The 23284-nt window shown below is 36.4% G+C and overlaps 1 pseudogene; it reads left to right on the top strand.

Annotated features, from left to right (window-relative positions):
• The first annotated feature begins 552 nt into the window (after positions 1-552).
• On the top strand, positions 553-22752 carry LOC131624596 (ABC transporter B family member 14-like; annotated as a pseudogene).
• The last annotated feature ends 532 nt before the right edge of the window (positions 22753-23284 follow it).

The raw sequence follows: 23284 nt of genomic DNA, 5'->3' as shown, positions 1-23284 counted from the left end.
ATCTCTTTTACATACATTAGTTGTATTAGTTTATCGGGTAATGGGGAGGAAATACTCACATTTTATTATTGTTTGAAAATGTCGTATTAATCCTGAATGATGTGAATCTAAACTCTAAAGTAACAGTCTGATTTAGTTCAATCTTCTAATTTCTGTTTACGTCATTAACAGAAAGCAATTAACTATCCTTGTTTGAATTTTCATTGTTTTTGACTATTGCTAGCATTTTGCAGAGATAGGTTGTTTTTGACTTACCCTTAGTTTTCTTCATTGCAATGATTAAACGAACTTGTTCTTTGTATAATTTCAATATATCTTCCATATTAAATTTGGTTGCCTTACTTTAAGGTAATTTCTGATCAGCTCCATGATATTTACAATGTGATGCAGGGACACTTTTGATTTGGGTGGCTAGTCATGCTCAACAACCTGCTAAATTATTCTAGAACCAAAAATTCCCCCGTTTACTCTATTGGAAGCATAATCTGGTCTTCAACTCCAACTGTGAGTGGATGAGTGTCATTGACATAGGGGCCTGCTGGAACATTAGAAATGGGAAGAGGGTGGAAAATTTCGGGTCAAGCTGAGTTTGAAGTAGGGAGTCATGCCTCAAATTTAATTTATAGCTTCCCTAGTGAATCTGCTAATTGATGCTGAAGTAGGCTGGTTTGGCCAACCTGACAACTGTGTCGGTTCGTTAACTTTGCGCATCATCAACGATACTGCCATGGTCAAAATCATAATTGCTGGCCGCATCTTCATGATTGTGCAGTGTGTTTCCTTCATACTTATAGTGACAATTATTAGCATGTTAGTCAACTGGAGAGTGGGTTTGGTGGCATTGGCTGGGATGCTCTGCCACTTCATAGGTGGTCTCATTCAAGCCAAGTCTGCCAAAGGATTTTCAGGCGACTACTCTGCTATAGCTTCTGCCCAAACAAACTGAAGGCTAAGAGATAAGTAGTCAAACTAACTAGAGAATGAGCATCTGCTTACACACACATACACACACTAGTTGTTGTACTAGTTTATCAGATAATTCATTTTTTTTCTCTAATTGATCTTTCAGACAATATCTTAGAATTTTTTCAGACAATATGTTACTTGAATTAGCCTTTAGAATACATATATCCTAGTTATTCATGCCTAGCCTAGACTAACCTAAATGAGAAAATAATGTTGGAGAAAGTTAAGATAACATGAATAAATGATGTTTTAGGTAAATAATGAAACCAAAATTAATCAAATAAGTAAGGGTATATTTTGTAAAATAATATTAATGGACACTTCTTTTTTCTCATCAAAATGGTTTATACTTAAGGACAGAAGCATTAGGAACATGCTGATCTCAATATTTTGTATTTGCATGGCCTCAATGGTAGGAGGACCTTTGCTTGAAACCTCAATTTCTATACGACCAATCTTATCTTATGTTTGCTAAACTAATAGTTAATAGTTTGGTGTTAGATTTTGACTTGTTTTTGTACTAGTTTGCTGACCTCATATCTGTGATTGTGCAGTGTGTTTCCTCCATACTTATAGCAACAATTATTAGCATGTTTTTCAACTGGAGAGTGGGTTTGGTGGAATTGGCTGGGATGCTCTGCCACTTCATAGGTGGTCTCATTCAAGCCAAGTCTGCCAAAGGATTTTCAGGCGACTACTCTGTTATAGCATCATTCAGACCTTGTCGCTTTTGCATCTGAGTCGACAAACAACATAAGGACTATAGCATTATTTTGTCATTGTTCTTGACAATTTCAATTTACTTGAAATTGAATCAGATATATCTGACGACACACTATCCAAGAAGATTGAAGGAACTGTCAAATTGAAACGGTAAATTTCAAGTACCTTCTTCTTGGACTGCTCGTACTACTCAGGATTGTATTCAATCTCAAAAGGATAATTATCACAAATTCAATAATACTGCTCAAGGTCGCATTAGAATCTGGTTTGGAATCAAACAAATCATGAACTCTATAGAGAACTTGCTTCTTCAAACACGAGATGCTGCTGCACAACTCAACACTGGAATACGTATGCATGTTGCACAAATACCTTATGAACTGTTACATGCTTGGACAAGATCGACTTCCTTCAAAACAATCTCTTAGGAGCTCACTCAGTTTGGGTGGATGATAATGAGATATCTCTTCTTTCAAGGGCAGGGGTCAAAGTGTCTCACTGTCCAGCTGCTGCTATGAGAATGCTTGGATTTGCACCTGTAAGGGAGATGCCCGGTGCTGGCATATGCGTCTCCTTGGGAACGGATGGGGCTCCATCTAACAATCGCATGAGCATTGTTGATGAAATGTACCTAGCATCTCTAATTAACAAAGGACGGGAAGTTTTCGCCAATGGAACTACCAATCCAACAACACTGTCTGCCGAAACTATTCTTAAAATGGTCACAGTTAATGGTGCTAAGTCAGTAGAATGGGATCATGATGATTCACATAGGACAGGAATTGACATTACGTTTGGTGAGTCAGGTTTGAATATTAGTAGACAGACAGCATACTAATACTGAAGATGAGGTGATTTTTCCAGTTTTGGATAAATCCCAGCCATTGAAAGTTATTCTCAAATCTACAAATCGGTCATTTTCTACTACAATCACTTCTTTGTGTAAAGCCATGGCGAGTTTCGATTCTGATTCTATAACTTATCTGCCACAACAAGAAACTGCTGAAATTTATGAAACTCTCATGGGTCCTCTTAGCTTCAGTGTTGATCCACCTGCTATTGCTGAAAAGTATAAGCTTATACTTCCACCATATCCTGGAACATCCACGTTTGTCCGAATCGGAAAGCCTCCCCAAATTGATTCAGCTCTACAATGGAACTATATCTCTCCTGAATTTCTTGAACACCAGGTGGAGGCAAACCCCTTTAATCAGTTTAGTAAATGGTTTGATGATGCACTGGCGGTGAGTTTGAAGGAACCAAATGCTATGGCCTTGTCAAGTGGACTTTATATAGCTGTTATGGTTGCAATTGATCCAATTATCCAAGATTGTTGCACTCTCTTGCTTCTGTTTAGATATCATTTTGTTATACATAACTAACAAATATTGTGTATTGTCCAAATATATGGGAGCTGTTCAGGAATTTTATGTATAACTGTGTTTGAGCATTCCCATTTTATAAATTAATTTATTATCATCTTTCAGTTTGATGGGAACATTCACATACTTAATATTTATTTTATTTCATAGTTAAGTTATGTTTGTTTCAATTCGAATGCATATAAATAGGAGGCATCAAATTAGTATTGGAACTACTACCTTGGAAGTATTGACTACATATCTAAGGACCTCCAAGAACTCATGGTTGCTTGCTTCAAAATAGTTTATCTCCCTTGAACCATTGTCCTATTGGGATATTACAAGAATGAGTGTATTTGTATTTCTCTCTTGAAGGAGAAGAAATTCTTTGCAATCGTAGTTAGCTTATAGATTCTTCTTGAATTATAGAATTTCCTTTGATAGTCCTTTGCATGAAGTTGACTCACATCATTGTTAACTTTCTCCATAATCTTCTTTTTCTCGAAATATTTCTTTACGATCTTTAGAAGGCTTTTACAACAAACTTTTCAAACACAAAACTACATCCAATGTACAACACGACTTCCTTATCTATGTTACGTTTACATGAACTTTGATAAGAAAATAAATATGAGTTTATGAAAAATTGGACTTAGATATATAAACAAGATTATATAACCTAAACATATATTCTAAAAAATGTGTGAAGTTACATACATCAAGAAACATAACCTAGAGCATGAGAAATAGAGAAAGAAAAATTCAAAAACTGTAGTGAAAGGAAGATGAAGAAATGAGAAAAATAATGGTGTTTCAAAAGAGTGAGATGAAGGAATGAGGAGATGACATTTGTGAATTGTTCTCGTCGCTGCTACAATGCCTTTTATGAAATCATATTCATGAAACTAAATGTTTTATTTTAAAAATTAACAATTATTTTTATAAAAACATTGTTCTTGTTATGTAACACCACTTTTTTATATGAAGCGTTGTATATTTCTTAAAATATTTTCTAAAATTTTTATTTACTTAATATTGATAAAGCTTTCGGAAAAAATTGTATCCTTTTTCTTTACTTTTTTTAACGACGTCTTTTAATAAAAACACTATTAAAAAGGTGTTATTAAAATCTAAATTTGGCATAGTGGGACAAACAACGTGATGTTTATAGTGAAATGAAGTCCAAGTAAAAAAAAAACCAAAATTAGACTTGGCAACCCCATATTTTTTAAATTCAATTTTATCATTCTTGAAAAATGTTGAGATATAAAGAATTTTTAGAAGAAATTTCCGGTATGCACTATCAAATTTCTGGTACAACATACCGGAATTTCTAGTTATAAGGAAATTTCCGGTACATCATACCAAAAATTGTAGTTATTTTAAAATTTACGGTATACCGGAAATTTCAAATTTTCGGAGAGTACCGAAAATGTCATTATAACTAAAATTTTCAGTATGTTTTAATTTTTGTTGTTTTTAACAGTTGAGATTTTGCCGACACTTTTGGAGGGTCTTGATTGCACCGATACATTTGTGTGGTCTAGAATGTTTCATAATGTGTATAAATAGGGGTGTTAGGGTTATTGGATAACATATCTCAACAAAATGTCTCTTCCTCAATATTTTATTAAAGTATCTGTGTATTTCAATGGCCGCAAGTGTTGTACCCCAATTTTTGACCACTGAGATTCCACCGTATTTCAAAATATTAGGATCATCATCATAACCATCATGCATATATCATTTGCTAACCAAAAATACAAAAAAAAATGATGTTTGTTGCTTGTGTCCTAAGACAAGAGACTGATCAAGAGGAGACTGAGCAAATTAGGGTTTTGAGGCCCACAAGGAAGTTCAACATTCTTCTATGTTTCAAAGGATTCTCCCATCAATATCAAGGCCCAAGGATGGCTCAATTCAAGATCAATCACTTTCAAGATCACCTGAGACCCCAAAAGAGTTTGAGGAAACTTTTAACAAGTGAATTGAAGTATGTAGCAAGGGCTTTCAAAAGAGACCATTAGCATGAAATTCCATGGCTTGATCTATGAGATATAATTTTGTGCAGAAGGCTCCATAACACTTGAAAAAACTCCATGAACATGAAGAAGTTATGAACTAAAACTACTTCAAATGCAAAGATTCATTTCTTGCAGCTCTTCTAACTTGTTCAAGGCAACAAAATCATAAGAATACACTTGCTTTTGAGTTATAATCTAAGTGTTTAAGGCATTATCCAAGTGATCATTCCATTAATGGCATAACGATCACACTTCCATTTTGAAAAAGAAGCTTTAATTACAACAACTCTTCTCTTGAGCCACTACAATGTCTCTTCTGCAGCAAAAGCATTTCAAACACCACAAGAAATCTCCTAATGTTCAGAATAAAGTCACACAAGCATGCTTGAGCCTTGTACCACACCATGGGAACCATAAATGAAATTCTGGTATGATAGAACCCGGATGTCATCTATGATGTTGTGACATCTGGTCTGTTATAAAACTGCACAAGTAGGATAATATGATCTTCAGTTTTAATACTAGCATGATAGAAGACCATAAGGATACTAGGACCATCTAAACATAATGATAGCACAGAGATTACAATCAGGTTTTGATCTGGGTTGATTTGCTGAAAGCACATGCTTTGAAAGAATTCCCTGATGTCATAACCAATGTTATAACATCTTATAACAGATCAATAAACCAGTGCATAAAATAGATAACACAAAGAATTCTTAACCCAGTTTGGTTCAACCAACCTACTCTGGGGGCTACCAAGCCAGGGATAAATCCACTATGATAGTATCAATTCAAATCTAAACTCTCTCATTTACAACTTCTCACTTAATCACTACCCAAGTTAGATTTCTATCTAAGACTCGCCTAGATATGAGGCCCCCCTCAAATCCCTTCAATCACGACCAATGATAACAAACAGACGACAATAAGTACAGAGTGAAGTCAAACTTCAAACACACCTTGATCTTGCTTATTGGCTTCAATCAAGAGACACATATCACTCAACTCTTACCTACAGATTTAGAGTGAGAACAATACTTCTCTTCCCTACAGGTTTAGAGAAGAATATGGCATCCATCCCACAGTTCGGGTGATCTACCTTAACAAACCCTAATGTTTACATCTTTTCAATACTCGACTTGCTTAACAAACTAGGTTACAAAGCTTCCTATTTATAACCTATTCCCAACTGGACTTGGGCCTTCAATCACAGCTTTATTTGCTGTTACAAATCAGCACAAAACGTCTCCTAAAAGTTAGGTCTTCAATCATAAGTTTCCTAAATTATCTCCATAATTAGAAACTGCATAATCTTCAATATTCTGACTTGATTCTCTTGACCTTTAAACCTACGCCACTTAGGATTGCATAATATTCCATAGAATATTCTGCATCTGTTGAGTACATACTGAATCTTCATATTCCAACTCAGAAGGCGCGATGTCATGAGTTTCTGCATATGACATCTCATAAGACATGTTGTCACATAACATGTCTCAACATTCCATATGACATCTTCTTGCTGTACCCTGTTTTGTAAAAATCTCAGCAAACACTATTCTTCACTTCAATTCTTTGCTTCTGAAAGTAGGACTAACAGTATTCTATTATGCAGATCCCGGGCCTTAGGCCTAAAGAACATAAATCAGGGTTAATCAAGTTAACCTAATTTTCACAAATCAGGGTGCTAAAAATCAGGCCATGGCTTGATCTCTTACTTATATACAATCAACACATAATAGTTAGTTTCCTAAAATATAGCCTGAGATAAAGTAGGAAATATAACAGACATCACTTGATGTTGAGGTAACGTTGTCACAACATTCATCTTGACACCACTAAAATCTGTATTAGCTAAAATCACATCTCCTGCAGAAAACCACACATGCATGTCATGATATCAGTCAAGACATCTAAACTCTGAATTATGTTTTACCACAAAATGCAGCCAATCAAACATCTACAACCCCCCCTTTGGAATTTTTTTGGCTAAAACAACTTGTCAGCACATCAGAGATCACAAGCAGCAGACAAGTACAACTAACCATGCAGGAGATCTAATACATACACATTACCAACTTTAGAAACTTCAGAATTACTTGGAACATCTAATTCTTGATCACATCAGGAAGTTCTTGTTCACACACATGGTTCTGGGATATTCATCATTCTTGATCACATTAGGAAGTTCTTGTTCACACACACACACACACACACACACACACACACACACACTTAGTTATGAGATATTCATCATCACTCTCCCCCTTTTTAGCCAGAAAGTTGCCAAAGCAACAAAGATATTCAGATTATGATTAGAGACCATAAGCTAGACAAAAAATAGAAATCCATCATCACCATCATTGTCTTCATCAGAGCCATCTTCAGGACTGGCATCTGCTTCTACTGATTCAGTAGCCTGTTCATCACCTTTCTCAGGGCTATCATCCTTTTCATTCACATTAGTGGCACCAGACTCAACACCTTCATTTAACATGTCCATGCAGAGACATGTTCTGTATAATGTCCTGACATTTAGACATACACTGTCTGCTGACTTTTCTTAACTTTTCAGCATAAAAATTTTTCACTTCCAAGTGTCCAACACTTCTTTTCAGACTATACTTCATATGTGATATAATATTTAGAATCACATTCACACAGAGTCCATCTGCCTTGGCTCTGATATTACAATAGCTCTGCTCCTTTAAAGTTTTTGTCTCCAGGACATTCAAGACTATAGCAGTAGATTCTCCTTCACATAAGCTAAAGAACATTTTCCCCCCCCTTAGTAGCAGCTTGACATGGAAACATATTAGGATTAATGATCAACACATATAGCAGCTTCTCCTCATATATACAGTTGTCGGAGGAACAACCGAGTCTGATTTATATGTCTTCACATCTTCTTCTACATTTTTCAGAACAATAACAAAACCCTCCTTAAAACTAATTTACATATCACACGTGTGCCAATCTCCCCCTTAAAACCTGCTATAGAGAATTATAAGCTTATCCCTCTCAATAGTCAATCAGTAGTTAGTACCCACACACACTTTTCTTCCTGTTCAACAGTCCTTCTCATCAGATCCCCCAATCTGAACTTCTTCAATGCTTCTAGTAATTTCTGGTGAAATTGCTATCTTCACTCATGACAGAAGTCATGCATTTACCACATACCACTATGTATACAGTCAAAAGCTTCACACCCTGCTTTATCATATTTAGACTTGTCACTTCTAAATACACTGTAGAACACCAGGTATCAACTTTATAATCCAAGTTTCTTTCATTTACAACCACCAATAACCATGATGTTTCAACATCATCTAAAACATCAACTTCTTCATACAGAAACCAATCAATCTGGTTCTTAATACAACATCTGTCGTACTTAAGATTTGCATGGAAGTCCTTGACACATGAAGAACTTCAGAGATCACACCTTCAACAGCTAATTCAGGCCGTCACACACCAGAACACCACTGAAAGAGATAAGCTCTCAAGCAACTCCACACACCCACATAGAGGGAATTTTGGATTCTCAACACTTTCTAAATTATCTTGTTCAAACTGTAGTCCTTCATTAACACATCAGACATATACATAGCTCTTGTCAAGGTATTCATCATGGTCTGATAAGATTACCTTCTCACACAAGGTAGGAAATTTTGTCTGACATTCTTCTTCTGCATATATGTGGCACTTAGTTGATTCCTCTTTATTCATCCACACCACTTATTACTTCAAGTTAGGTAAGTGGCATGACAGTATAATCCACAACAAACTTCCTTGTCTGCAGTAGTATACTTTTTCATCAGCTTTCTCCCCCTTAACATTAGCTGATGCACATGAGGAAGAAAATACAAGACACTCCTGTTAGACGCTGGCCTTAGGATCTAGAGGGGGGGTGAATAGAACGTTCACAGTTTTACGGATTTAAACGACTTTTCAGCGGAAGTGAATTCTGAATCGACTCGCGTCTATTCCGAACCACTATCGAAACGATTATATATGTGTTTAAAAACCAGTCAAAGACTTGAAGTGAATGATAAGAGTATATGTCGCAGAATCAAGACGTTTCTCTTATGAAAATCAGATTAACTTTTTGTATGATGGACAATGTTTGCAATGCAGTAAGAGTGATAGAAACAAATATACAAACACTTGGTGATAATGATCAAATTGAAGGTAATTCAATGTGTGATGGATTGTGATGTTTATGAACGAACTTAATTCACAATCTTAACACTCGAATCGTTGATCAATTTGCTATTATAACCAATTAAGAACAGAATGTAAATGAAAAAGTAAAAGCGACAAGAACACGATATTTGTTTAGGCAGTTCGTCGATCGTCCTCGCTACGACTACGTCTGCCCCCAATTCCAAATTGAAATTGGGTAATCTTTCATTAATGTTGAAAGTAGTATATACAAAGAAGATAACAAAGCGATAAACGATAAACCAATTATGTCGATCCTTTGAATCTTCTTCCCCCTTAATCTTGAGCCAGATCAAGGTTATCCAAGAGCTTCACTTTGATTCCCTTCTGTAGTGTCTTGATTCCTTGAACTCCCCGTTCCTCAATCGTTACACTCAGCCGAATCCTCAATGAACGCCTCTTGATAAAAACCCCCAAGAACCACCCGTCGTGGAGGACAAAACCCGCAGATTTTATTCACCAACAAACCCCACAAACCTTCACCCACTAGGAATCTTCAATTCCGTTCCATGGACGTTATCGAACTCATCACTAACCCGCAACGCAAGAATGATTATGTGTAATTGTGTTGGAGATGATGAAGAACGAAGATGAGAAGCGTTTGTGTATCTTTCAGTCGTTGGTGTTGTCTTGAATAATTACCCTTGCACAATATATATGATTGCATAACAGTTAGAACCAAGAAAAACTGATTTTTGAACTTTCTTGATCAGTTAGGTCGACCACTTGTAGTGCTTAGGTCGACCTAACAGAGCTTGCAGAATTTTGCTCCCAGTTAGGTCGACCTGTTGAAGGAGTAGGTCGACCAGAATCCTCTTCTGATGCATTCTGGGGACATTTTCACAGATTAGGTCGACCTAGTTGATGTGTAGGTCGACCTAACAGGCTGGTATGTAAAATTCATCAATTTAGGTCGACCTAAATGATGTGTGGGTCGACCTAGCAGGAGTATATGAATTTTTCTCCATTTTAGGTCGACCTGGGTTGATGGTAGGTCGACCTAACTGCTGCTTTTCTGCATTCTTCTTGTTTTGCTTGTGTTGAGTCAACCTTTAAACATATAAACATAAAGGGTTGACCTATGAGTGATCAATGCTTGCTTTTCTTTAAGTTTTCTGCTTCTGTCTTGTTGTTTGAATGCTTATTTGAGTTTGCCATGAATCAAAAACATCTTTGAGTGTAATCTTGTATTCACATACTCCCCCTTTTTGATGATGGCAAACCATTCGTCTAAGCTTTGGTAGTAAATGATAAAGACTCAACAGAGCTCCCCCGTACATCCAGCATCTATCTCTCAACAGGGCAATCTCTCAACAAAGCTCCCCCGTACATCCAGCATCTATCTCCCCCTTTGTCAACATCAAAAAGAGAAAACAAGAGAATAGAAGAGTAACAAGAGAACCATAGATAACAATGCCAGCATGTACGGTATAGTAGATAAAAGGTAGTTAATGATAGCATGAGACACATATGTGAGCAAGAGCAGTTTTTATGCATGAAGTCACTATAAGCATGTTAATTGATAGCATATTATAGTATCAATTTTATTTTTGGAAGTGAACAACAATTACGTTACCGCTTTTTCAATATGACGCCTGGCTTGATGATGAACTACCTTTATGCTAAGAAAAATGTTAGCAAGAAAGATATATATACATAAAGTAAAGAAATAATATTAAGAGAAAACAAACGTAATTAGCCCAAATTAGAGATATCGAGTATCCCTAATTCCCTACGAATGTTGAAGTATTGCTCCGTTGCTAGAGGTTTGGTGAAGATGTCAGCTAGTTGCTTCTTGCTTTCTACATGTTCAAAAGTAACGTCTCCTTTCTCTACATGATCTCGTAGAAAGTGATGCCTTATTTCAATATGTTTGGTACGTGAGTGTAAGACAGGATTTTTACTCAAGTTTATGGCGCTTGTGTTGTCGCACATGATAGGTATGCGATCAAGCTTAATACCAAAGTCAAGAAGTTGTTGCTTGAGCCATAATATTTGTGCACAGCAGCTTCCAGCAGCTACATATTCTGCCTCAGCAGTGGATAATGCAACCGATACTTGTTTCTTACTATGCCAACTTATCAATGAGTTTGAGAATAGATGACACGTTCCACTAGTGCTTTTTCTATCGGATTTGCAGCCGGCAAAATCTGAATCGGAGAATCCTACCAAATGACACTCATTTCCTTTTGGATACCATAGGCCATATGTAGTAGTTCCACGTAAGTATCGCAGAATTCTTTTGACAGCTTTCAAGTGAGATTCTTTTGGACAAGATTGATATCTTGCACACATACACACACTAAACATAATGTCTGGTCTTGAGGCAGTAAGATACAATAGTGAACCTATCATTCCTCGGTATAATTTCACATCAACCTCTTTACCTTTCTCATCTTTGTCTAGATTTGTATTTGTTGCCATAGGTGTGTCAATTTCCTTTGCTTCACTCATTCCAAATCTTTTGAGCAGCTCCGTACAATATTTAGTTTGATTCACAAACGTTCCATGACTGAGTTGCTTGATTTGTAGGCCAAGAAAGAAATTTAGCTCACCCATGAGACTCATCTCAAATTCACTCTGCATAAGCTTAGAAAAGTCTTTGACAAGTTTTGCATTAGTCGACCCAAATATAATATCATCTACATAAATTTGGACTAAGAGAATATCCTCATCTTTTCTTTTAATAAAGAGAGTAGTGTCAACTTTACCTCTAGAGTACCCTTGACTAAGGAGAAATTTGCTCAAACGTTCGTACCAAGCCCGAGGGGCTTGTTTAAGACCATATAGAGCACGTTTCAGCTTATAGACATGAGTTGGATACATGTAATTCTCAAAGCCGGGTGGCTGAGCAACATAGACTTCTTCATTAATATAGCCATTTAGAAAGGCACTCTTAACATCCATTTGGAATAGTTTGAAGTCTTTAGAACAAGCATAAGCAAGTAAGAGACGAATAGCTTCGAGACGTGCTACAGGAGCGTATGTCTCTTCATAATCAATACCTTCCTCTTGATTATAACCTTGGGCAACTAATCTAGCTTTGTTTCTAGTAATAACACCGTTTTCATCAAGTTTGTTACGAAAAACCCATCTAGTGCCTATTACTTGATGATCTCCCGGATGAGGGACTAAGTCCCAAACATCATTCCGTTTAAATTGGTTTAATTCTTCTTGCATAGCCATTAGCCAATGCTCATCAAGTAATGCATCCTTAGCGTTTTTCGGCTCAACTTGTGAAACAAAAGCAAAATGATGACAGAAGTTACTTATCTTTGAGCGTGTTGTAACGCCCCTTGAGATGTCTCCTATTATATTGTCAATTGGATGGTCTTTCACATTTGTCCAGGCCTTGGGAAGTTCTTCATTGTTTGAGATGCTTTCTCTTTCATTTTCATTGTGAGACTCATCTTTCTCTCTCTCAGCATCTTTCTTTACAATACTTTCATTCACATCTTCCTTATCCTTGACAATGTCTTCAGTGGATGGACCTGCACCATTAAATGAAAGACCTTTCTCGACATATTTTGCATAAGATTCATCAAAAGAAACGTGTACTGACTCTTCTACTATAAGTAATCTCTTATTATATATCCGATATGCTTTGCTGGATTGTGAGTAACCTAGGAATATGCCCTCATCAGCTTTAGCATCGAATTTGCCAAGATTATCCTTACCATTGTTCAAAACAAAACACTTGCAACCGAATACATGGAGATGAGATACATTTGGTTTTCTACCTTTTAGTAATTCATATGGAGTTTTGTTCAGTATAGGACGTATTATTATCCTATTCAAAACATAACATGTTGTACTAATCGCGTCAGCCCAGAAATACTTTGGTAAATTACTCTCATTTAGCATTGTTCTTGCCAGCTCCTCTAGAACCCGATTTTTACGTTCAACTACTCCGTTTTGTTGAGGTGTTCTAGGAGCTGAAAAGTTATGCTCAATTCCATGTTTATCACAGTATTTTTCAAAAAGAATGTTTTCAAACTCTCCACCGTGATCACTTCGAATTGCAACTATTTTGTTGTTCATTTTGTTTTGACATAATCTTGCAAATTGTGTGAAAGCTGGAAAAGTTTGATCCTTACTAGGTAGAAAGATTGTCCAACAAAATCTCGAGTAATCATCGACAATGACAAAACCATAGGTGTTTCCACCTATGCTTTTAGTCCTTGAAGGGCCAAAGAGATCCATGTGAAGTAGTTCAAGAGGGCGTGATGTTGAAACCACGTTCTTAGATTTAAAAGAGATTTTTGTTTGCTTTCCCTTTTGACAAGCATCACATAGATGATCTTTTGAAAACTTCATTTTGGGTAAGCCGATTACTAAATCTTTTGAGACAACTTTATTTAGTAAGTCAAAATTTATGTGGGCGAGACGTCTATGCCAAAGCCATGAGTCATCGCCTAGAGCAACTAGACACTTGGTACTAGACTTAGATACCTCATCCAAGTTTAGCATGTAGATGTTGTTTACTCTTAAGCCCTTAAACATAATGTCTCTTTTCTTAGTATGTTCTATTGTGCATCCAGAATTTGTAAACATTACTTTAAAATCTTTGTCGCACAATTGACTTATACTTAAAAGATTATGTTTAAGACCTTCTACTAGCAGCACATCAGTTATAGTAGTGGTAGAAGGGTTACCTACACTTCCTTTACCAAGTATGGCTCCCCGATTGTTATCTCCGTAGGTGACATACCCCTTTTTCTTTGCTTGAAACTCAACGAAAAGAGATAGGTCTCCAGTCATGTGTCTTGAACATCCACTATCAAGGAACCACAACCTTTCGGCAATGTCAAGACACTTTTCCTGCAAGATTAATTTAAAGAGGGAGGTCCCCAATTTTCATTGGGTCCTTGGTAGTGAGTACACAATTTGTTGCACTTAGGCAACCATTGAAATACTCCTTTAGGAACTAAAATTCTCCTAAATTTGCATTTTTCAATGGTATGTCCCTTTTTGCAACAATAATGACAGGTAATATGATGAGAATATGGAGTTTTGCTAGTTGATACTTTTGGTACAAAAGTGTATTTACTATATAAAGGAGTATACGATCTTTTGAACTTGTTTGGATCAACCGCAAAAGTCACTTTTGGTTGTAGAGCCTTGTCTAACTTGGCTTTTAGATCTCTCACTTCTTTTTGCCAAATGTGACATGTCTCACAACCAAACCATGATGTAGGATCTATTTCAACTTTGTCCTTTTGAATGTCTAGCATAGATTGTTTTAAAGCTTCCATATCCTTTTCGGTTTTCTCAACTTTTGATTCAAGATATGAAAATATTTTCTTATTTGAGGCCAAAAGTTTGAAAGCTTTAATTGCATCTCTATGTAATTCTTCAAAAGCAAGTTTTAGTTGAGAATGAGATACCTTATCTACGAGTTCAGGTTTAAGATGACTTACAGCTTTCTTTTTCTTGTTTTGATGAGCCATGAAACATAGGTTTGCTGATTCTTCTTCATCGCTTGATGAGCTTTCACTAGATGAATCACTTTCCCATGCTATGTAAGCTCTTTTAGATTTGTTATGACCTTTGCTTTGGTTCTTCTCCTTTTCTTTCTTAAGATATGGACAATCCGGTTTGTAGTGACCGGCTTTCCCACAATTGAAGCAAAGACCTTTGATCTTTCCTTTGTTGTCGTCATCTTGTTTGAGCATGTTTGATTGCTTTCTATAGTTGATCAAGCCTTTGTCGGAATGTTTTGCTCCATTTTTCTTTAGATATTTGTTGTATCTTCGCACAAACAGTCCCATTTCCTCATCATCGGAGTCTTCGTCATCACTTGTGTCACTATCCTTTGGCTCTCGTTTTGAGGTCTTGGAGCTCGAAGCTTTTAGAGCTATTGACTTCTTCTCTACCTCTTTCTCCATGTTCTTTTCTTTCTTTGTCCTCTTCTCATGCATGTCAAGGCATTTAAGATGCTGTTCATGTTCCTCTAGTTTACCAAAAAGAGTGGTAATGTCTAAAGTGTTGAGATCATTTGCTTCCTTAATTGCTGTAACTTTAGGTTGCCATTCCCTGTTCAAGCATCTTAAGATTTTGTTAGTAGCAACTGCATTGGAAACAGGTCTATCAAGAGAATTTAATCGATTTTTCAGATGAACGAATCTCTTCTGCATGTTTTCGATGGATTCACCATCTTCCATGTGGAAGAGTTCGAACTCTTGAGTTAACGTATTGATCCTAGCTAGTTTGACATCATCCGTTCCCTCGTGGGCAACTTGCAATGTGTCCCACATAGCTTTAGCTGATCTACAATGGGAAACGCGATAGTATTCATCAACTCCTAGAGCTGAGATTAGAATGTTTCTCGCTTTCCAATCGTATGCATATCTCTTTTCATCTTCAGCATTCCAAGTATCTTCTGGTTTTGGAACAACTGCACCAGCTGCATTTGTCATGGTGATCTGAAATGGACCATTGACAATAGCTGTCCAGATGTTCCTATCAATTGCATTGATATGGACACACATACAATCCTTCCAATAGCCGTAGTTTTCGCCGTTGAAAACTGGAGCTCTATTATGAGCCCCTTTAGGTCCGGAAGCCATCTTTCCAATAAGTGTTTCACGTAGCACGGAATAAACCAGAGCTCTTGATGCCACTTGTTAGACGCTGGCCTTAGGATCTAGAGGGGGGGTGAATAGATCGTTCACAGTTTTACGGATTTAAACGACTTTTCAGCGGAAGTGAATTCTGAATCGACTCGCGTCTATTCCGAACCACTATCGAAACGATTATATATGTGTTTAAAAACCAGTCAAAGACTTGAAGTGAATGATAAGAGTATATGTCGCAGAATCAAGACGTTTCTCTTATGAAAATCAGATTAACTTTTTGTATGATGGACAATGTTTGCAATGCAGTAAGAGTGATAGAAACAAATATACAAACACTTGGTGATAATGATCAAATTGAAGGTAATTCAATGTGTGATGGATTGTGATGTTTATGAACGAACTTAATTCACAATCTTAACACTCGAATCGTTGATCAATTTGCTATTATAACCAATTAAGAACAGAATGTAAATGAAAAAGTAAAAGCGACAAGAACACGATATTTGTTTAGGCAGTTCGTCGATCGTCCTCGCTACGACTACGTCTGCCCCCAATTCCAAATTGAAATTGGGTAATCTTTCATTAATGTTGAAAGTAGTATATACAAAGAAGATAACAAAGCGATAAACGATAAACCAATTATGTCGATCCTTTGAATCTTCTTCCCCCTTAATCTTGAGCCAGATCAAGGTTATCCAAGAGCTTCACTTTGATTCCCTTCTGTAGTGTCTTGATTCCTTGAACTCCCCGTTCCTCAATCGTTACACTCAGCCGAATCCTCAATGAACGCCTCTTGATAAAAACCCCCAAGAACCACCCGTCGTGGAGGACAAAACCCGCAGATTTTATTCACCAACAAACCCCACAAACCTTCACCCACTAGGAATCTTCAATTCCGTTCCATGGACGTTATCGAACTCATCACTAACCCGCAACGCAAGAATGATTATGTGTAATTGTGTTGGAGATGATGAAGAACGAAGATGAGAAGCGTTTGTGTATCTTTCAGTCGTTGGTGTTGTCTTGAATAATTACCCTTGCACAATATATATGATTGCATAACAGTTAGAACCAAGAAAAACTGATTTTTGAACTTTCTTGATCAGTTAGGTCGACCACTTGTAGTGCTTAGGTCGACCTAACAGAGCTTGCAGAATTTTGCTCCCAGTTAGGTCGACCTGTTGAAGGAGTAGGTCGACCAGAATCCTCTTCTGATGCATTCTGGGGACATTTTCACAGATTAGGTCGACCTAGTTGATGTGTAGGTCGACCTAACAGGCTGGTATGTAAAATTCATCAATTTAGGTCGACCTAAATGATGTGTGGGTCGACCTAGCAGGAGTATATGAATTTTTCTCCATTTTAGGTCGACCTGGGTTGATGGTAGGTCGACCTAACTGCTGCTTTTCTGCATTCTTCTTGTTTTGCTTGTGTTGAGTCAACCTTTAAACATATAAACATAAAGGGTTGACCTATGAGTGATCAATGCTTGCTTTTCTTTAAGTTTTCTGCTTCCGTCTTGTTGTTTGAATGCTTATTTGAGTTTGCCATGAATCAAAAACATCTTTGAGTGTAATCTTGTATTCACAACTCCCCCCTCAAACTGAGAATTGACACAACTTACACAACTTCCTCTCCTAGAACATAAGAGGTGACTCAAATTATAGACATACTCGCTTGAACCATCCATTTACAGACATAGAGAGCCAGACCTCTATATTGGATGACTCAGAACATAAGACAATCAATGTTCATGACTCTAAACAGGACTCAATTACTTGGACTATCCATATAGACAACATACTTCTATATTGGATGACTTAGGACATAAGACACACTTTGTGTTCATGACTCGAAAACAAGACTCTACAAAGTAAGACTAACTGACTTAGACCTATTCAATATCTTTGCAAAAATAACTACAAAGAAGGACCTCAGACTTAACAATGTCTGAACACTACCCTTATTCCCTATGTTTGTCACAAGTTGACAAACATAACCTATATAGACTCTGAAGTTACCCATATCCGAAACAAGGACATGAGAGACTCAAACAGGACTCAAGAGTAAAAGAAAAAGAAAAGAAAGACTCTAGAAACCTGAGCAACTTAAATAACATACTGTAGCAACCTGCCCTAAAATTTAAAGGTTTTTGAGTCGCCACCTATCCTACCAGGGCGAATAGGAAACCCTATGCAGTTAAGAGATTCGGGGTAAGTTATTATATTCGGGTCAAGGGAAGGTGTTAGGCATCCTTAAACCTTTCCTAAGGTTTTGAATTGAGAGGCGGAGGTTTATGGCTAAAACTATTAAGTCAATAGCTAAAGAAATGAAAAGGGCAAAAATGAGATTTGAACGAGTTGAGGTTCTGGGGAAGGAGACTCGCCTTGTTGCCAAGTGCCTACGTATCTCCTTAGGGAGAATCAGAGTCAACGTAGTTCGGGGCAGGGTTGTACGCCTTAGATTTTAGTATGGGGTTGTTTGAAGGTATTTTGAGTTACCTTATCGTAGTTTTGAAATGCAAAGTTCGCAAGGTATTTTGAATTACCTTATTGTAGTTTTGAAAATCGCAGTATTGAAGAGACGAGTTTTTGAGTGTTTTAAGTGGCGTACAACCCTGGTTTAATATGTTACTGTTAGTTGCGATGATCAATAGGTTTGATCACCATAGTTAATGGATTGAATGAAGGATTGCTAACCATTCTGATCGATAGATTCGATTATCACGGATAGCAAATGAGTGTGTTTTAAATAATTTAAATTATTAAATTTATCGTTACCCCTCATAATCAATAGATTTGATTATTACATGATAACGAATTGAATATGATAATCATCGTAACCAATAGATTTGGTTAAAACCATTTAGCAAAATAAATGTATTTTATTATTTTATTTATCGCCAATGCGATTATTAGATATAATCGGATCGAAGAGAAAATTGATAAATTAATCAAGAATCAATTGAATAAGAATTAATGTTTTTTTGCCAAATGGTAGTGGGATTGGGCAAACCCTAATGCATTGGTAACCTTTCTAGGGTTTTTGTGATTTTTATAATTAAAATTGATTAAAATAAATTAAATTGAATAATCGAAATAATCGGGAAAATAACTCTGACTAATCATAGCCCTAATCCTAATTTATTCTAATCCTAATTAAACAAATTAATTGAATTAACCATATTTAATTATCATTTAATCTAAATAACTAAATAAAAACAATATAGAAAAACCTGGCACAAATCCTGTGTGGGTGATCCTTGAAGCCCCATGGTATGCATGCATCTTGGTGTCTTGGATCTGGCCTCAATGGGAATCCAATGGCTGGTAAATGGTGGTGCACCTTGGGCATAGTGAAGACAAGCGCATTGGGTTTATCTACCAACAAATAGCCAAAAAAATAAATGTATGACACATGGTTCGAACCCTAGTCTGCTCAGTCACACTCTTCATGGTCTCGCCGTTTGCGCTGCAATCTTGATTTGTTAGTATAATGAACAAGAACATTAAATATGAAACGTGAAGCTAACTGGACTTTTAAACATAGTCAACACATGGCCCCCACGCTCCCTGCCGGACCAATGAGATGCTGAGAGAGAGTACTTAGACTTGTTGACTCGCGAATCAGATGAAGAGAGAGGCTGTCCACTTTGACCAGACTTGTGAATTGTTCTCGTCGCTGCTACAATGCCTTTTATGAGATCATATTCATGAAACGCAATGTTTTATTTGAAAAATGAACAATTATTTTTATAAAAACATTGTTCTTGTTATGTACATGTAAAAATATTTCTTTTATTTTTTAACCACGTCTTTTAATAAAAACACTATTAAAAAGGTGTTCTGGTATGCACTGTCAAATTTCTAGTACAATATATCGGAATTTCTAATTATAAAAAAATTTCCAGTACATCATACCAAAAATTATATTTATTTTAAAATTATAGTTATTTTAAAATTTCCGGTACATCATACCAAAAATTGTAGTTATTTTAAAAGTTCAAATTTCCGGAGAGTATCGAAAATGTCATTATAACTAAAATTTTCGGTATGTTTCAATTTTTGATTTTTTTAACAGTTGAGATTTTGCCGACACTTTTGGAGGGTCTTGATTGCACCAATACATTTGTGTGGTATAGAATGTACCATAGTGTGTATAAATAGAGGTGTTAGGGTTATTGGATAACATATCTCAACAAAATGTCTCTTCCTCAGTATTTGATTAAAGTATCTGTGTATTTCAATGGTCGCAAGTGTTGTACCCCAAATTTTGACCACTGAGATCCCACCATATTTCAAAATATTAGGATCATCATCAACATAATCATCATGCATATATCATTTGCTAACCAAAAATACAAAAAAAATGTCGTTTGTTGCTTGTGTCCTAAGACAAGAGACTGATCAAGAGGAGACTGAGCAAATTAGGGTTTTGAGGCCCACAAGGAAGTTCAACATTCTTTTATGTTTCAAAGGGTTATCCCATCAATATCAAGGCCCAAGGATGGCCCAATTCAAGATCAATCACATTCAAGATCACCTGAGACCCCAAATTAGGGTTGACTTTTATTCAGGACATGACTCCAAGACTCAAATCATGATTCAAGGGCATCCAAATCAACATTATAATCCATTCACATCATTCATTTGAAGAGGAGACCTTGATTCTTGTGGAATCCACAAAACTGCAGTTCATTTGGAAAAGTCAATTGTATGGGTCAACCTTTGACTTTTGAGAGAAATGGTCAACTATAAACTTTTGAGGATTCAAATCATCAGCATATGACTATTGAAAACCTTTGATCAAGAGAAATCAAGAAAATTCGTCATGAATAAAAAAGTCAACAAAAGTCAAAATTAGGGTTTAGACCTTGTTGCTATTGCATTTGAATCAACAACCAACATAAGAACTTTAGCATCATTTTGTCATGAAGAACAAATACTGAAGAAAGTCATAACATATCTGGACATTCCAAAGAAAAGTACAAGAAAATATCAGATATGGGATCATCCAAGTTGTGGAACATTGCACACGCCGTTGCTTTGTGGTACGCTATAATTCTTAAAAGACATGAAACCTCTTTTGAAAATGGAATAAGAGCATACCAAATATCTTCTCACAGTTCCTTCTATCACATGATTATACACACTGATCCCTTCCCAACTGTCATCACTGCCATCAATATGCTAATTCCAGCATTCAAAACCCTTGACCGCATAACTGAAATTGAACCAGATATACTGGACGACTCACAATCCGAGAAGATAAAATGAACTGTCAAATTTGATAATGTAAATTTCAAGTACCCTTTAAGACCTGCAGTCACTATTCTTGACAATTTCAGTTTACAAATTGAAGATGGATCTAAGGTGGCTTTTGTAGGTCCGAGTGGCGCTGGAAAGTCGCCTGTTTGAGCCCTTTTACTAAGTTTTTATGATACAGTAGAGGAGAAAGCGAGTTGTTCTCCATCTGTTTTAATGCCTATTAAGCTCACCAAATTTTTGACATCCTGATTTTTTGGTGCCTTTCAGTAGCAAAAGACTTGAGGTTCTACATGGTTTGGTGGAATCAGATGCAGCTACTGATGTGGAAAAGCTGTTATGGTTGTAATTGATCCAATTATGCAAGATTGTTGCTCTCTTGCTTCTGTTTAGATATCGTTTTGTTTTGCTAAATATTGTGGAGGAATGCAATTGTACAAATATATGCAAGTGGTTCAGGAATTTTATGTATAACTGTGCTTGAGCATTCTCATTATAAATAAATTTTTGGGATGCGATTCAAACTCTTTTTTTTACAAACTACGTTAACAAATTGATATTGAAACGTGTTTGTTATACCCTTTTTATTAAGTGAAACAAAGAAATTAGTAGTACCTTTTTGTTGCTTTTTACACTTATCTTTACACTTATACAAATAAATGTTACATAATAGTATTATGTATTAAGTTTTCACATATGTAAAACTCTCAATTATGCAGACTGTAAGAAAAAGTAGCATAGTTTGCACATAATAATAAAATTTTACTTTTAGGTATGGTTTTAAGACCAGGCAATAAGATAAAATTTTAATTTTGAACTATCAAAAATAGTTAATAAAGGTATAATGTTTCTAAACAATCAATAGTATATAACATATAATAAATAGTGGTGGTTTCATTTTTATATAAATAAAGAAAGAATTTTATGAATTGAAAACTAGATTTTTAAAAAATCTCTCCGACTGCAAAAATTGTTGTTTTAAATGTTAAAAAAAATGAAATGTTAGGTAGTTTTGTAGATACACCTACGTAATAACTCTAGTTTTTTGAAATGTTAGGTAGTTTCGTAGACGTATCTACGAAAGTCTTCCGTATTTGCACATTGATTTTTTCCTTTTCTTTTTAAAAGTTAATTTTATCTAACCCGGCTTTATTTGTAATGCAATGCAGACATTTTGGTCAACCATCCATATCGCATTTTATCTGGGAGGATTGCACAACATGCCTCCGTGAGACGTGCACAGATGCAGGTAGTCTCACAGGTGACGGATGGAGCCTCTGTTCCACTAGATGCACCTGATACCCCCATTCCAGTAGAGGTACTTGGATCATCCATTCAAGCAGAGGGGCCTTCCACATCTACTACTTCATCCCGGAGGCCCCATGGTGATGGCGAGGATTCCTCTCAAACGCCCTCCTCCCGCAGACGTCGCCAGGACACTTATTCTACTCCCGTGCCACCTTCGAAGAGGGATGTTGGATCTCCCGTGCCATCTCCTAATGGTGTTCACCCATTGCACGAGGAGGCTAACTTAGCTGAGGAAAGATGGGTGACTGAGATTTTCCATATCTCTTGGTCTCAAAGGGTTGATACAGTGAGAGGGTTTTGACACTTGAAAGATTGTGATTGTGTATTTGAAGGATTTGGATTCTTACAGGAGTTAGGATAAAGGTGACTAAAGACTTGTCCTATGCTTTTAAGAAGCCTGACGGGTTCTTGTATACAAGATCAAGAGGAAGCTAAAGGGAAATGCTTATAAGAAGCATGTGGGTCCTTGTATTGTGAGCCCAAAAGAAGGCTAATCGAGGGTCATCGAGGGTCCTTGTTATAGCACAAGAGAAAGCTTTTTTGGCTTGCTTGATTTGGCTCTAAGCAAAAGGGGTAAGAGGTTTCACCGGGAAATAATCCTCTTCAGGTGGGTGTGCCCTATTGTTGATCTATGGGTTTCAAGATGTTTCACCGGGAATAATTCATCTTCTGGAAAGAATCTATGTTGTTCTAATTAGGATAGGCTTCATCGGGAAGTAATCCTCAATCCTGGTCATAATCCTATAAAATATATACATGTTTATTTGTCTTAGGGTTTTTCTCTGAGGGAGATCTAAGCGGTATATATATACAGTGTATATTTGATAAGGTAT

The sequence above is a fragment of the Vicia villosa genome, unplaced genomic scaffold (assembly GCF_029867415.1).
Source record: "Vicia villosa cultivar HV-30 ecotype Madison, WI unplaced genomic scaffold, Vvil1.0 ctg.000141F_1_1_3, whole genome shotgun sequence".
NCBI lineage: Eukaryota > Viridiplantae > Streptophyta > Magnoliopsida > Fabales > Fabaceae > Vicia > Vicia villosa.
The sequence above is the reverse complement of the archived record's forward strand: the minus strand, read 5'-3'. Positions and strand labels throughout refer to the sequence as shown.